Below are 17,503 nucleotides of genomic sequence, written 5' to 3'. Positions count from 1 at the left end.
TCTCCAGAGGGTGTTCCAGACACATTTTGCCCACTTCTGTTTCTTCAGGAATATTTATTATTTATGTGCTGTCTTAGAGGATGGAGGAGAGAAAAACAATACCAATAAAAGCAATCATAACATACATTTTGGGGCACACTGCTGAGTTGCCCAGATTCCCCTTCAGTGAGGCTCAGCTGTGGTGACTGCAGTGGGTAAAGAGCCATCACCTGTCAAACCACCATTTGGAAAGTCCCTTCCCCCAGGCTGGGCCCTTCCTGAGCACCTCATCTTCAATGGCCTGACCTCAGGGACATTTACTGCCACTCTGAGGGGCTCCTCCTGCTTCAGAGCTCCTCATCAGCAGGCATCAAGCCTTAAGGAGGCTTCTTCTCCCTCCCTTCCACAGGTACCCAGACCAAGTGCACCCTTTATAAACATGCCCCGTGCACTTATAGACTAAATGCCTGTGCCCCTCCCAATTCATGTGTTGCCACCCTACTACTAGCTGGGTATGGTGGCACATAATCCCCTGTAATCCCAGCACACTGGGAGGCTGAGGTAAGAAAATTGCATATTGGATCCCATCCTAGGCAATTTGGTGACTTATAAAGGCCCTGGGTTAAATCCCTAGTAACACACACACACACACACACACACACACACACACACACACAAAACCTACTACTTGTATCTCCCTTGATATGATTAGGCAGTGAGATCTTTGGGCAATAACTAGGACATGATATGATCGTGCAAGTAAAGCCATCATTCATCGGGTTAATGTCCTTATGAGGGTCCCATAAGAGCTTTCTTCTTTTCCCCACCATGTTAGAAAACACCAAAAAGTTTTCTACAAACAAGTCAGCAAGCCTTCATTAGTCACAAAAGCCTCCAGCACCTCGACCTTGGACTTCTCAGCCTCCAGAACTTTGAGAAATAAATTTCAGTTGTTTACAAGCCGTTTATTCTTCTCCATTCTGTTATAGCAGCCTGAACACAGTAAGACAGAAATTGGTGCTGAGAATTGTGGTGCTGATGTGACAAATACAGTAACAGTACCCTAAATGATGAATAGGTTCAGAGAAATGCATCATTAAGTGACTTCAGAGTTGTGCAAGCATCATAAAGTATACTCACACAAACAAAAGTGGCTGTGATGTCACCAGGTATGATTATGACCCAGTGGGACCACTATTGTGTATGCAGGATGTCTTTTACTGACACATTGCCATACTGCATATGACTGCAACTAAAAGTATAGAAGAAGCTTTGGGAGCAGGCAGCGAGTAGAGAGAGACAGGACAAGTTTCCAGGTACATGATAGGAAAGGTCTATATCACAATGAGTGGATCATTATGGGTGATTCTGGTGAAGATCTCTCCAGAGAGATCTAGGAAACCCTCAATCTACCAAGTGAACATTTAATTTCTCCTGAACAGAATATCGATAGAAATACTATAGATGGTAAGACTAGTCTGATGAGGTCTCAGATGGGAATGAAAAACAAGTTATTGGAAACTGGAGGGAAGGCCATGCTTGTTATAAAGTGGCAATGAACTTGGTTGAACTGTGCTCATGTTCTACTGTTTTATGTAAGAGTGGGCTCATGAAAGATAAAGTTGGATATTTATCTGCAGCCATTTCTAAGAAAAATATAGAAGGCACAAGTTGGCTCCTCCTGACTCTTTCTAGTAAATTGTGAGAAGAGAGAAATAACTTCAAATGTAATTATTATTCCAAAGGAAGCAGAATTTAAAGAATTTTAAAATTCTTCAGCCTATCCAAATTGAAAAGGGTGAGAAAAAGCCATTCAGGAGAAAATGCAAAGGAGATTGGTCAGCCATCTCTGCGGAGAGCAGGAGCTATTGTTCAAGACAATGAAATAATGACCCAGAAGGCAATTCAGAAATCATCAGGGTTGCCTTTCCTATGACAGAGGAACTGGAGAGGACCTTGAGGACAAAGTGGTTTCAAAGGAGCCCTCACATCATAGGACCCACATTCACCATTCCCTAGCATCCCACTCTTTAGCTGCCGAAGATGCAGCTCCATGGACCCTGTAACGGTGCCGGCCCCAGTGGCTACCCCACTCTGGAGAGCACAGATGGAAACCTTGGGCAGCTTCCATGTGCATGCTTTCTCTGCTACACCAAGTACATGGGCTGTGAGGGTAGGGCTATAGCCACCTAGATTTCAAAGGACACCCAGCAGAGCCTCAGGACTCTATCCAGAAAGAGCTGCGGGCAGAGACCTGCATCCATGAGGATAGAAGGGCCATGCAGAGGCAGAGGCATCAACCACAGCCCACAAAAGCAATGCCTAGCAGAGCCCTGGCAGTGGGGCTAGCCCTACCTGAAGCCGGGAGAGCCACTAGTGCCTGATTCCAGCATGGAAGAACTATAGGTGCCTGACTCTAACCCTGCTGATGAACCTCCTACATGTGAACTCCTACCACAGAGCCACAGAGTGGGGGACCACAGCTCCAGTGGGTCCAGAAGTCAGAGAGTCAAATCCAAGAAAACTATTCTCGAGCCTTAAAGTTTAACGTTTGCCATGTTGGGTTGTAGATTTCCTTGGTACTTGTTCCCCCTTTCTTCTTTCCTGTTTCTGCTTTTGGAGTGGAAATGTGTATCCTATGCCTGTCCCACCACTATAGTTTGAAAACACACATCATGTTGGTTTCACAGGTTCTGGAGAGCAATTTGCCTCAGGATGAATCATATTCTCAGTCTTATCCATATCTGATTTAGATGGTATTTAGATGAGATTTTGGACTTAGATTTTAAAGTTGGTGCTAGAACAAGTTAAGACTTCTGAGGGCTGTTGGGATATAACAAATGCAATTTGCAATCAAGAAGGATATGAGTAAACTAGTGGTATCCTGGCCAAAGTCTACCTGACAGAGACTCCATTATATACAGGAACACTCGGATGGTGACTTTCTTTTACTAAGCTGTAATGGATGTGAGTGTAGATGTACTGGGAAATTGGGACCTCCACCACACAACACTGCTTCTTTAATTTTAAATCTCTTGGTTCCAAAGAGGGGGACTCCCACCAGAAGAATTCCATTTAACTCCAAGCTCCAGCTGTCCATGGATACTTCAGATATTTGTGCCAAGAGACCAGCCAGCAAAAAGTACAGTCATCATTCTAGCAGAGTACTTGACCTTGCTCATAAGGAGGAGATGCATATGGAGGGAAAAGGAGATGTGTTTGGCAGCCAGGTGACCTACTTGGGCACCTTGCAGCATGGCTTTCCCCATGGTAATAAGTGGACAAACATAGCAACCCTTACCTGAGACCAGAAATACAAACCACCATGCCTTTATAGATAAAGGCCTGAGTAATGACTTCAACTAACCCATTGAGGGGAGCACAGGTGCTGGCTGAGGCTGAGGAAAGCAGACCAGAGAGTGATGCAGGCAGATGTCATCCATCAGTACCAAGATCATTTGTGGCAGCCGCAACTGTAGTTCACCTCAGTGGCTTTCCTCCCCTAAGTTTCCCTTAGGATGCAAACTGATGGACATCCTGTGGCAACTGCTTTCTGAATCCACATGAAAAAGTGAATCTGAACAGCTGACTGGGCAGCCAGTGGTGGACAGTATGACTCCCTTTCCAGGTCCCTTTCCCAGGAAAGGCTTATAGCCCTGGCTCCTGAGGTTCAGCAGATGACCACCAACTGGCAGTTCTTTCCTGAGCTGCCTCAACTGCAGAGTGCCTCAACCAGTGTCACCACACATCCAGAAGGTGACAAAGAAGTGTAAAGGATTGCTTTCTCAGCCTAGCTCTGAGCCATTCTAGAAAGCCCACATCACCCCAGAGCTTGCAGCAGGGGTAGCCATGAATGTCACTGGTGTATCCCTCTGTGCAGTCCTCATTTCCTCCCTTCCCCCTCCCAATCATGCATTTCCAGGGCACCCTCTAATGCACCCCAATGCACCTGCTAATGCACCTGCTGCGTGTGAACTCCCACCTCTGAGCTACTTCCTAGGAAGTTCTACCTGCGGTGCTTAGAAAGCCAGACACTCCTTTGAGCACATCGGTACACATCCATTTCTTTCTCAAACAGTACCTTGACTTACAGATGAGGAAACAAGGAATGCAGAGAATAAATCATTTGGCTATGGTCAGAGTCAATAAAATATGGGCTGGTTTTCAAACATAACAGACAGGCCTCAGAGCTCATGCTCCTATGTTGCTGGACCCCAGTCCCAGGGAAGCCTAGCGTGAGAGAAGTATGTGCAAATGCACAGACTTTGTGAAGTGCAAGGACAAGAGAGACTCTCAGTTAGCTGGCCAGAAAAGCACGGCTGCCTATACTCCTAGCAATGTACATGACAACAGAGCAGTGGGCCTCAGACATCAAACTCTAGAAAGTCAAAAAGGGACAGCTTCCATGCAAGATATGATATAGGAGAGGGTGGACTAAGGCTGGCCAGAACACAGAGTGTCATCTGGACATGCTCCCATGAGGCCTTCAGAAAGGGTCTACTGCCAAGTGGAACAAGGATTCATGACCACCCCTACCTGTGAAGGGTCTGGATATCACTCCATCAACTAACAAGTGCCTGCCCTGGTCCAGCCTGGTCCATGCCCTGAGCACAGGGCATGTATGGACCTCCACCCCACTAGGAATTGGAGCCTGGCATCCACTGCACATGATGACCTTCCCAGACTGTCCTCATTTGCCTTTGGGTAAGGTGACTCCATCAAGACCACCTATGTAAACACAACCCCACCCCCTGGCTCACTACTGATCCCCAACAACTACATGGATGGAAATTCTATTCTCTACCACTGATTTTCAGGTTCCACTCAGGCAACTTAACAGGTCATATATTTTTTAACTTTTTAAGAACATTCCAGTTTCATTTGTATACTATGTAATGAGCCTTGGCACATATCTATTTTGATCAATTCTCTATTAATTCATCCATTCTGTGCTTCCTTCTTGCACTTAGCACATGTTCAATGAGAGATAGTTCCCCTCTTCCTAAAACAAACAATCTTATCCTGGAGACAAGTGTGTGGACAGAGAAGGTTCTTTAAATCGGAGAGGTGTTAAATAAAACCATCAGGAAATAATGGTTGGTGGCTGCTGTCCTCCTTCAAAAGGATAGGTACTCTGTTCTGGTCTTCTGGAGCCTTCAGATTTCTGTCCTAATCTGCGTTTCCACTCCTGCTCAGTAGAGATGCCCAGTTGCTGCCATTCTGTCCTAGTGGTGCTGCATGGAACCTTCCTACGGCCTCCATCTCTCTGGCCTTATTCCTAAGTGAACGCCCTGTGGCATCTGTTTTCACCAGTGCTCAGCTCCTACCTCCTCGACTGGACAGTCCTCCTCCTCCAGCTCACAGTCTCTTTCTCTCTGTGAGAAAGAGCACTGCCCCTAGCAAGAGCAAGTAGGACTCCATGGGAAGGGGCCCCTGTTAGGCAGACAGCTGGCCCTCTTGCTGCCGCTCAGCCTATCCCTCCTGCCCTGGAGCACCTGTTCACCTACAGCCAGCCCCACTCCTACTGCCCTGTTGGTTCTGGCTTCTGCAGCGATCCACTGCCGAAAGGGAAAAGGAAATGGAAATTAGCCCTCCTCACCCATTAAATCTAATATGGAAACTTCTCTCCAAATAGATCTGCTCTTGCCAGGGATTTAGCTCAGTGGTTCTGCTGCCTGCATCGCAAGTGCAAGGTCCAGCGTTCAATCCCCGGTACCAAAAAAAAAGAGAGAGAGAGAGCAAATAGATCTGCTCTTTCCAGTTCTGCTTCTCAGTAGTAAGCAAATACTGAGGATGTTTATTCCTGTTGGTCTTGATGTCCCACAGTGAAAGAGAGAGGAGAGGACAAGGAGGAAGGGGAGGAAAAGGAAGGGAGAGAAAAAGGAGGCAAAGGGAGAGAGGAGGAGGGAGAAGGGAGGGAGGGGGAGGGAGGGAGAGAGAGGGAGAGAGAGAGAGGGAGAGAGGAGAGAGAGAGAGAGGCTGTAATCAGTGGGTGGCATCTAAGAACAACTTGAATATTTAAAAGAGGGGTCCGTCGCTGTGCTTCCTCTATTCCAGAGACGCCCAAGTCCTCCCTTTCCTTCCCATCTCTGGGTCCCCACTCCCATTATACCCTGCATCACCTTCTTCAAGGATCAGTCCTTTGGGACTTTTTTCCACCTCTGGGTACTGCCAGCCACCCAGCCATGCTGGGTACCTCTGCTTCATGAGCTGGGTGCCTCTGCTTCATGAACTCAGCCCCTCTGTTTCAGCCTCACACACGGCGGCGCGCCCTCCCTGCGACCTGCACATCACGGCATCCCCAGGGGACTGAAACCACAACTGAGCTGCCCACACCTCCCATTCCCGCCCCTCATTCTGATACGGAGCCATCGCCTCTCCATCACCCCTGCCTCTGCTGAATTCCTGGCAACGACCATCTGTCTCGTCAATCTCATTATTACAGAATCCATCAAACTCTTTGCCATGCCAAAAGTGATAGCTAAGGACGTTGTACTAAATTGTCAGCCCCACCCAGCTTTTCCCAAAAGGCCTTTGCTATCCATTAATTTATTCTTTCCTTCTCTCCTTTAAGAAAGAGGTAGGAAGAGCTGATCACGTGTCAGGCACTGAACTTGGCACCGGAGTGGTGGTGAGCAAGAAGGATATGACCCCATCATCCAGCATCAGAGATGTCCCTCACTAGAATAATCAAATAAGTCATTGCAAGTGATCTAAATAGTAATCAGGAAAAGAGGAGGCTTGCTGAAGACTCAGCCTCTAGCTTTATCAAGGCACTGGTCCCAGCATCTCTCAGCCTCCTCACCTGGGTGCATCCACCCATCGCCACCAGCCAGCCTCTGCTGACTGAGGAAACCCAGCTGGAGGGCAGGGAGGATTCTAGCGCCCTGGCAGGAGGCTGGGGAGGCTGGCACTGGCCACCAGAAAGGTAGGATGCTGTCTGCTGTGACTAGTATCCGCGGAAGGCAGAGACCGACGGCCAGCCCAGTGGATGGCCCGTGTCAGCGTTCACCATCTCAGACTGCTTCAGATAGTTGGTGAAAGGTTGCTGGTTTTTATTTGGAGGAGAGGGGCTAGGCATGCTCAAGAGGGGATTTCTGTATTCCTCACTCCAGCATTCCCCTTGGGATGCATCCAAATCACGGCAAGGCTCTGGAGAAAAAAAAGAAATTAAAAAAAAAAGCCTTTGGTCCTCTGATGAGTCCCACAAGTGCCTGAGAGAAGAGGGCTGCCAGGCAGGGGTTTCTGCCTTCACCCCCATCGCGTGGGACCCCTCTGGAGCCCAGAATGCACCTTCTCCCAACATGCAATAAAGGGCCCGAGCACAGGCAATTTCCTTTCAAATTAAGAAATACAAATATTTCTGGCATGAAGAAAACCCGAGCAGCAACTCAGAAAGTATGCAGTTAAGTCTCTCTTATCAATTTACAATATAAAAACATCTCATGCATATAAAAGTGAATTTTGGTAGCAGAGGACTCACTGCCATTCCTGGATGTTTTTCCGCACCCAGGTTAGTACATATTTACATGTCGAATGCACACAGGATTATGCCGGGGCCAAATACTGAAGGAAAACATGCGGTAAATGGTTGCTTTAATAAGTCCTGTTCCATTGAAAGGAAATAAAACCTGAGTATTAATGAGATATAATTATATATTTAAAATCTTTTCCCTTGTGCAGTATATAGGATTAATGCCAGTAAACTCACAAACTGCAACATTCTACTCCATTACATCTGCAATGATTAGAGATAGTTTGAACATCTGGCATATAATCTGTGATAGAAAACAGCATTCTGCAGTTTAATGGACGTCTGGAGGCTACACATATCTGATTTTATTTCTTTCTGTTAACTCTTTCGTGAGGGAAGAAGAATTTGTTCCCGTGACTCTTCTCTTTCTTCCCTTCTTTGAACACTGGTCTACACACCTCTCAGGTTCCTTGCGATCTGCTGCATGCTCTTTGTATTTTCAACAGTGAGCTCAAAATGGAAGCCACCTGACTTGTCCAAAGCTATGGCTAAACTGGGCAATTGAGCAGCATTAATATTCAGATTTTTTAAACCTTTAAGAACCTCTACCAATGAAAACCCAGACAATCTCCTCATTATCCGTGAAATCTAAAACACAAAAATGAAGCAGCATTTAGGATTTCTCAGAAATTTCAAAGGTGTTCTCCGTACTCTCTCTCCCTGAATGCTGTTCCTTTTCATAATTGTGTACATGAGAACTTGCCTGTCGAGAAGAAGGATTTCAATATTTGTACATTTTTGATGCTTCTTAAGTGTGAGTAGGTAAGAATGTCTTTGACTGGCACAGGCTTTCATTGAAAAATTAGATGGTTTTTCTGGTTCCTGTAGGGTGTGTTTAGCCCCAAGCTAAACAAGGAAGGTTTTAGTCCTACTGGATTTCTGCAGGGAAAAGAAAGATCCTTTATTGAAATGGTAGAGAGTGACAGCACTGGCTTTTGCTTTATTTACTGAAATATTGGCTAATGGCAGCACCTAAGGAAACTGGAAGCTTGGACTTCATGAACAGTAACGAAGAATGATTGACATGGAGCCTCAGCAAATCCGGTACTGTCAGAGGGGCCACAGCATCGGAGAGACAGGCAACAGAGTGCTCCGAAGGCTCTGCTTGGTATGAGAACATGCATGGAAATGTGCCAGCGGTAAGTGGATTTGGGGGTGAAATAATCATTTTCATGCCTCAAATTTAATGGCTGGTGCTGAATGTTGTAATAAAGGCCATAGTTACTGCTCATAACTACAGGTGTAATAAGGCAAGCTACTGGGCCTTCAGACCCTTCCAGCAATAATTCATGTGGGAATTAAGAAGCCTTAATGAGTCGAATGTGTCACTTGGGACCTCAGAAATATAGTTCCTAGAAAAGAAGAAAGGACTCCCTGGAATTGAAATTACGGGGACAGTTATCAGAGACCATGAATGCAGCTTCTCTCTCTCGGGTTTCCATTCCCAGGGCTTCTAAGCCTGGCATGTGTGCTGCAATTAATAGCCAACTTTAAGCTCTTTGAGGACAGGTTCTTTTGAGACGATCTCGATAATTCTCAGCCAGAGGCAGGTCTGTGGCCCACAGGACACTGGGCCATGTTTGGAGACGTTTTTGTTTGTCACAACTTACAGGAGTGGATGTTTTATTAGCATCTACTGTCCAGGTTGAAGATGCTGTACATCCTACAACACACAGGACAGCCTCCACAACAGAGTTTTGGGGCCCATAATGTCAACTGTGGCACATCTGAGAAGCCCTTTATCCATGGTCAAATAGAATAATTCTCCCAGGTCCCAAGGCACACCCTTTAGAAGGCATATTCTGTCTCTGGCCTTCACTAGAGACAATAGGTCCTATTTACTCAGGTACGAAGTGCAGGACCATCCCCGTCCTTTGCCCAGGATGGTTCCACCAAGTGTGACTTGGAGGCCTTGAGATTCCTGATCCAGCAGCCTTTATTAACTTGCTGCTGAATAATTTGCAGTAAGTGAAAATTCAGATATAGACCAGACAGATGTATCTTGCCCTGTCTTTGCACAAAAGATTTGCTGAGCATCGCTCTGTGCACAGACCCTGTGGGGGACCCTTTTTACAGTCTTTTAAGTCAAGCAGTTTTCAAGAGTCTCAGACCCACCCTGGGGGAGCAGGCATTTCCCATGCTGGTGACAACAGTCCTCTGTCCTTCAGGAGTGCAGGTTCAGCAGGACACCCACTTGTCAACACTTTGTAGCCATTAGCGCCAGCTACTGAGCACACTCAGATTTAATGAAAGGTTTTGTGGAAAAATAACCCTAGAATTCTGATTTTTTTTTTTTTACCCCTTCAAATTGGTCTAGTGTTTGTACCAAATAACAAATGAAAAGATTTTTTTTCTCCATCCCCAGTTCTTGGCATTAATGTGATCCAGGAGTCAAGTTAATATCAGCTTCAGCACCAACCTCAAGAGCTGGGATGTGTCCAAAATCCTCCTGGAGAGTCCCAGGGTGCAGGATTCCACCTTCTGGCACTGACCAAATTCACGAGCTTCTGGGGTCTTCACTTCCACCTGGCTTCTACCGGCTGCCAGACCCTTCAACCTCCCTCCTAGCATAGCACTCGCTGCAGGAAGCTGGCTCCAGGACTTCACTAGTGACCCAAGGGAATAGGATGGAGGAAGGAGGGGAGATCCTTTAAAACTCAATGCCAAATTTCTCTGTTGGATTCCATCTCTTTGCTTATTAGCAGGACACCTCTCTCTCTCCAGTAACTGAAACAAATAATCATGTACTTACCTTCTCAGACCTCATTGTGCCAAGCAAGTTAGTACCCTTACCAAATGCCTGCTGTGGCCTTTGCATTTGCTCTCAAATTCAGCAGCCATAGCCTTCACCAAGTCTCCAAAGTTCAGCTCCCAGGCAAAAGGTAATTATTCCTTCACTGATATAAACTCGTTCAATGTCCGCCTACAAACACATATTCTTAGCAGACAGAAAGGGCTTTACTCACATTTGCTTTTGAATATTTTTCCCATTATTTCAAAATAGGGTAGGTAAGGCTGACCTGACCTTCCAGAGACAATTAGGTGACATTTCCTTTCCTGTCCCCTTTAGCAGGTGTCTTTTCTCTCCTTCCTACCAAATGCTACCCTTCCTAGTGATTGGGGCTCCTGATTATTTGGTTGAGTGTGTGTCTCCCATTAGACTCAGAGTTCCAAGAGGAAAGGGGACCAGGCCAGTTTCTTGCTGACCCTGACAAAGAGCCTGGTGGACAGTGTGCACAGTCATCCATACGTGTGGGAGAGGGAGACAGGAAGGGTTTGTTAAGGACCAGGTTATATGCCAGCCTTTCATCTTGCCCTCAATCTTGGGGTGTCTGTGTGTACACTGGTGTGAGTACATGTTTGGGTGGGTGGATTGTTGGGCTGAAACACTGGATCACAGGACACAAAAGACACAACACTTTCTTGTCTGTTAAGATTCCCAGGACCCAGAAGGTAGAGATGGAGTGAGTTGCCCCTTATTTGGGTTCCTACTTACTGAAGTGATCTGGAAACAGGCATTTTTACTGAAGTCTTCTGGGCGTGTGCAAAAAAGCTTCTGGAAACTTCCTCTCAGGAGACTTAACCTTCCTTTCTCTACTGTCCCACACCCAACCTGCCTCCCGAAGGTCCCCTCAACCAACACCCCTTATCTCCAGGGTAGAAAAGTATTTTACACACTCAAAGACTCTAAAGGTAAACGTCCATACATCTGCACATAGAGTCTATTCCAGTGACACCAGCTCCTGGGATGCCCTTAGTCTTGACAATCCCCACTGCTATAATGTCTTGTTCAAATGGAAGGCCAGCCCTGAGGGCCACAACTGCTCTCATGCCCAGAGAAGGGACTCTTTGCCTTCTGGAAAGGTCCAGGAGTGCATTTTCCCCAGCCTCTCTTCCTGCAACTTTGTTGTACTCTCTTCCTGGGACCAGAGACAGAATCTTTAGTAAACAAGTGCCTAGGCTGGGCCTCAGCATGTTCTTTCTGTGGAGTAACGCTTGGTATCCCAAATTCAAGGGGTTCTTCCTTCTCTAGCTCTCAAGGTCCATGACTCCAGTTTATTTTACCCACCTCTCACTCTCAAACAAAACTGGAAGCCAGGCATGATGGTATATGCCTGTAATCCCAGCATTCTGGGAGGCTGAGACAGGGGGATCACAAGCTCAACCCCAGGCTGGGCAATTTAGTGACTTATTTATTTCAAAGTGAAAAGTTCTGGGAATGTAGCTCATTGTGAAAGTCTGGGTTCAATCCTAAGTAATGAAAAGATAGATTAGATGACAGAAAGATAGATAGGTGGGCAGGCAGACAGACAGACAGACAAAATTGTCCCAAACACCCAATCTGTGTCATCATTTACACTATGGGGCCAACACAGAAGGAGCCAGCTCAGGTAATCCTAGCAAGGGACAGCCAGTCCCCTGGAAGGAAGGAGAATGATATGTCACAGGGGATATTACCGGAATAGGTGTTCAGTCCCAGAGTGGGAGACAGAGAACCACAGGGGTGGGGGAAGATTCTGCTGGGGATCCCAAAAGACTTCCTGTAGGAGATGTCCCTGCTGTTGCCCCAAGGGTCTTGTGGGACTGAGAGTAGAAAATGGGGAAGGAAATCACCCAAGCAAAGCAAATCGGCTTTAGCAGTTAATCATATGAGCTACACCTTGGCTTTGAGATTTACCTGCATGATAAGGATCTTCTTACAATCTGGTCTTTGTTTCCAGTTGAATTATGGGATTTTCTCTTTTACTCATTTGTTAAACACTGAAGAACTGATTCTTCCAAGCGCCTGGAAGTGGTGGAGATGATAGAGCTGCCCAGAAAGAGGGGCAGGCACTGTGCAGGGGAGGATGCCCCTGGGGCCCCGGGACCGTGTTGTGGACCACACCAGGACAGAGATGAGCCAGAGCTGGAAGGTGGTCCCCAGCCTGATGGGGGTGGTGCCTGGATTCAATCCCCTGTCACAATCCACCAGCTCCAAGTGCAGAGAGGGACAAAGGGTCTCCTCGGCGTTGATCACTGCAGCTAGATTTCTATTGAAAAAACGTTTTACTGGTTTCTACTTTATGCCCACTCTATTTCCAAGGAGATTTGTGCCAATTTCTCATAAAAACTTGCATATCCACTTCTACAGCCTGGTTAAAAATAGAGGTACCTTTTAAAGCCAGGTACCAGATGAGGAATGGGAAACCAATGGCTCAGGAACCCCCACCTCCCTGTCCTCTGTGGGCCTTGGTGCTTGTGACTTGTGAAGAACTGGTTTCCAGGTGTCTCTTCTGTCAATGACCTGGGCTGGCCCCACTGGCTCCATTTTACAGTTGAGCAACCTGAGAGTTAAGTGAGGATCTCGAGAGCCAATCAGGGCTGAGTTGCCTCGAGTGCCCAGTCCAGGTTCCCTTTGTTTCCTGTACTTCTTTCCAAGAGTATCTGTGGACAGACACAGCCCAGCCGGGGCCTTGGTCTTCAGGCTTCATTTGTGGCCTCCCCCATTGACATTCCAAACAAAATGATTGTTCTCACTTTGAAGCAAACCTGTTTAAAGAAACAAGTATTTGCATCTCCTTTCTTTCCAGTACTAGGGACCGAACCCAGGGCCTTTGTACTAAGTTGCCCAGATTGGGCTTGAAGTTGTGATCCTCCTGACTCAGCCTCCTGGAGTACTGGGATTATAGGTTGCACGACCATGTCCACCTAGGTATCTATATCTCTCAAAGGACTTTTGGGGTCCTCAATCTAATTCCCAACAACTCATCTTTGTGCATAGCACCCCCAGGTGGAGGTGGTGTTGGCCCATACTTTTGCCTCCTGCTCCGTGAGCTCTGGGTTGGGTAAGGATGGCCCTTTAAAGGCCAGACTCTTCCTTTTATATATGCTGCAGGCTTGTGTCTGGGATGCAGCCTCCTGGATTTCTTTGGAAGTCACTGCAGGTCCCATGTGTGGCCCATCACAGAGTAATAAGAGAGTAATGGAAGAGTCAGTGTGAGAATCAGGAAGAAATTTGTCTCTAGCACAGTGTGTGAGCAGTGGAGCCGTTCCCGTCTTGCGTCCAGTTCAGCTCCCACTCTGCCTGCACAATGGAAAGGCAAGCGATGTCTTCAGAGGCCCAGACCAAGTGAGGGCAAACACCCAGCTGGAAACACACCAATTTCCACATTGTCCGGTGAGACTCTGGCCCATAAGGCTGGTGTGCAGTGGGCCTGAGCCCTGTGCATAGTTTGAGGAACAGAACACCCTTTGGAGGCTTCATGAATTCAGCAACTGCTTATCCCCAGAAGGATATCACAAGAAAGAGAAATGAAGATTTGTGCTTTTTTTTTTCTTGTACCGAAATTATCATTTTTTTTCCTCCTAGAGAAACAGCTCCCACACCTTACAGGAGGGAGCCAGAGACCGAGTGCTATCTAATGCAAATCCATCCTAAGAAGGTTGTGGGGGCCATCTGGTGTCCAATGCAGACAGGCCTGCTGCGAGATGGATTGGAAGGACAAGGGACAGGGTGAGAGTGAGGGATGAGGGCTAAGAGGCTGATTCCTTTTTATCCACGTCAAAAAAGCCCATCAGGAGGATAAAAAGAGGGGGAGAAATCACCTTCTGTTGTGGCAAGCAGATCAAAGCAGAAAAGACAATGTCTCCGAAAGAAAAGGGTGAATACAGAGTACAGTTGGTGAACAAAGCTGGGGAGAGGTAACAGCTTAGGCCCCTGGATGCCCAGCTAGACTTAATGACCGTCTGGGTGGGCTCCTTCAAAGACGGAACAAATCCCCTCACCAGTTGTTGGAGCCGCAGACACACATAGACACCAGCACTTCCTGCGAGTTTTCTTTCAGGGCTTTGTGTTTCCTGAAAAATGTAGCCCCCATCACTAGCTTTCTACACAGAGCTGAAATAATTCATCAAATATTTGGAAAGTGTAATTAAATATCTAATGCCAATTAGCAAATTACTAATGAAATAATCAGGGGCTTTTATGGTTTATAGTTTGGCTCGAATTTTAATTCTAAGTGGTTATTGATTCCAAATAGAGTAGAATCTGAGTTGCAAAACATTAGGTAGGTTTATGGGTATGAAATGGGAAAGAGGAAGATTGTGTCACGGTTGTGGTGGGGAACGCTGACAGGTGATTGTCCTCATGATCCTCTGGCAGGGTGTGCTGGGGAGTGGCCTGAGGACACTGGGGCATCCACTGTCCATCCTTAACAGTGACATTTAAAAGAGACACAGAAGTTCCTTTGGGGAGCGGAGATGCAGCACACACTTCCCATCATGGAGTGTTGTGGGTCATGGTTCTACGGTTACAGACCAAGAAAATGACACCTTATCAGGCTTCCCAGAGAACCAGGCTCCACCAGACTCCAGGTGGGCCAGAATATGGAACATTCTAAGGCTGCTATCTTCCTTCAGGCTGGAAGACGACCCAGCATTCTGGAGATTTTTTATGTGTGATATAGTAGACACCACAAAGAAAACTCTACTTAATTGTAAGTTTGAGTTGGAGCATGGGGTACAGGGTGTGCAGGAAGGATGTAGATGTGCATGGATGCTTGTTACCTACAGGATGCAGGGTTACGTGACTATAGGATGTGAAGGCACATGTTTACCTAGAGGAAGTGGGAGTACATAGTTACCTATAGGATGCGGGGGTACACGATTACCCAGAGGATATGGGGCTATGGTTATCCATGGGGTGCTGGAGTACATAGTTACATATGGGATGCCAGAGTATATGGTTACCCACAAAATGAAAGGGTTCATGGTCACTTATGAGAAACAGGGTGTGTGCTTATTTATAGGATGTAGGGGTATGTGCTTTCATATGGAATATAGGAGGTACTTGGTTACTTTGGGGACCAAGACACAACTTAATGGCTTCAGAAAAGTTGCTAAGATTTATAAACCACTTGTGACAACTTTATTTTTCAGATGTCCTTCTTTTCTTCTATGGAAAACAAAGTGATAATCATAGAGGAGTTTTAAAATTAAAATTAAGGAAAGCCCCTTAAAAACATTTCTTAGCAGTGTGTTAGAAAAGCTAACATTACTACAAGGTATGAAAAATAATGCAATTTCATTTTTTGTGAGAAATATTTCTTCTTCCATCTTATTTTATCCATTCCATATATAATAAGATTGATCATTGCTACAAATAATAATCATCCCTGCTGCCTTTAGCTACCTCATCTGTTCAGGTCTTCTTCCTGGAACTTCTTCACATATGCTACTTTATGTAATTGTCACAGCCTTTCGACTATATATTTCATTCTTCCCATTTTGCAGACAAAGAAGTGGAGGCCCAGAGAATTTTAACAGCTTAACTAAGTCTGTGAATCTGTAAAGTGCTGGAGTCAGGCTGAGAACCCAAGCCACCCATGTACCGACACTGTGATTTTCACCATGTTATCACTTGCACAAAGAGATGTCACTCTAAAGAAACCAACCAGTAAGGTGAGAAGCAAAGCCCTCTTTGGTTCAGTCAACCTAAAGGCAGAGAATTGAGCAGGTCAGTCATGTCCAATGGCTACAGAAATCCCAACGAACATGCAGTTCAGCAGAAACCAGATTCAATGACAGCCACTAGGCTGCTCACGCTGGCCCTCGGTGGCCAACCATGAAGGAAGAGCTGGCCAGACCCTCGGCAGGCTACGATGTGGCCCAGGCCAGGGACAGAGGAGGCCTTCAAGGTGTGTGGCAGCCTTCTGGGCTGTCCCTAATTCTGTTCCCACCTGAGCCAGCCCTGAGACAAGTCAGCCTGACTGCCCTCCCTCTGCTGGCTGTCCACAGCATCTGGTAGCAGGAGGGGAGACTGCACTACTGACAGCTCAGGAGTGATTTAAACACTTCTCCAGCTCAAAGGGGGATCTTGGATTTCATTAATTAATACATCAATAGAAGCCAATGGAGAAAAACATGTCTTGTTATCTGGCTTCTCTGGTGCTAGACACGGGCTCATTAGCCTTAAGCATATCAGCCCGATAACACTATTTATTCCATACAGAATAATGATCTACTTTGGGGAACACCGCAGTGAACCCAGAGGCTGGGTTCATCGGTTATCACTGCTCACCGCACATCCATGCGTGTTAACATGTGGTGTGGAGGTACCGTGTGCCACACATGCACACTGCTCTTCACAAGAGACCCCTGTTTCAGAGTTAAGCACAAGTAACCCGGCCAAGATCACACTATTATGAGGCAGTTGTAACTCTGGGTCAGAAAACAAAAAAGTCTGGGTAGTTTGCATAGTTCCATGAAGGTCTGCGGAGAGACTTCATTCAAACTCCTGCCTGGGACAGGAAGGAAAGCAATATATGAAAAGGAAGAGGTAAGTGGTCAACTCACATGTACTTCTGGCTGACCATTGGCTGATAAGGAGAACCAATTTAACAGATTGTGCCGTTGGTACTTCTGTTTTAAATTACATGATCTGTTTAATGACTGTCTTCAGAAGGGGCTATTAGAATTACAATGCAGTCCTGAACCAGTCAGCCTTGAAAGCCAATACACAAAAATAAGCATAATGTGGTGTTCAGTTAGGCTCACACAAGGCCATTTTAAGAACTCAAGGGCCCTAGTAGAGAAAGCGGCCATCAGTTAAACGATGACCCTATTAGCGGGCAAAGAGGTTTATTAAACCACATTGGTGACCAGTGGGTAGGAGTTAGTGCCCTATGTCACCATGTCTTATTTCTGTGCTCTATGCTATGAGACCAAACAACTGCAGGATAAGAGACCTTTAAGAAAACCTGCCTCCTTGTTCCTTGCCATTCACCCTTCTCCTCTTCTTTCTGATCCAGGAAACCCCAAAGGGGCTCCCAGTTCACCCAACTACACAAACCACAGATCCCAGTGACCCAGCTCTCCATCAATCGGGCAACCCCACAGCACACACTTCTTGATCTCTCCTCCTGGGATACTCTAAGACCACACACTTGAAGGAGTGAGTCAAGAGCCAGGTTCCAGAGCCCTTCCACCTCAGGGAGGGCAGGTGTGGACTGA

General features: G+C 46.5%; 1 long non-coding RNA gene across 1 annotated transcript; it reads left to right on the top strand.

Moving 5' to 3' along the window:
• Window positions 1–1,184: 1,184 nt before the first annotated feature.
• LOC106010607 (uncharacterized) lies at window positions 1,185–10,185 on the top strand. Its single transcript, XR_001184360.3, has 3 exons — window positions 1,185–1,295; window positions 8,483–8,652; window positions 9,879–10,185. It is a non-coding gene; the product is annotated as an uncharacterized LOC106010607 (long non-coding RNA).
• Window positions 10,186–17,503: the final 7,318 nt, after the last annotated feature.

Source organism: Heterocephalus glaber, unplaced genomic scaffold (genome assembly GCF_053883595.1).
Source record: "Heterocephalus glaber isolate CG9 unplaced genomic scaffold, H.glaber_assembly_v1.0 deba00001561, whole genome shotgun sequence".
Taxonomy (NCBI): domain Eukaryota; kingdom Metazoa; phylum Chordata; class Mammalia; order Rodentia; family Bathyergidae; genus Heterocephalus; species Heterocephalus glaber.
This window is presented reverse-complemented; position numbering and strand designations above follow the sequence as displayed.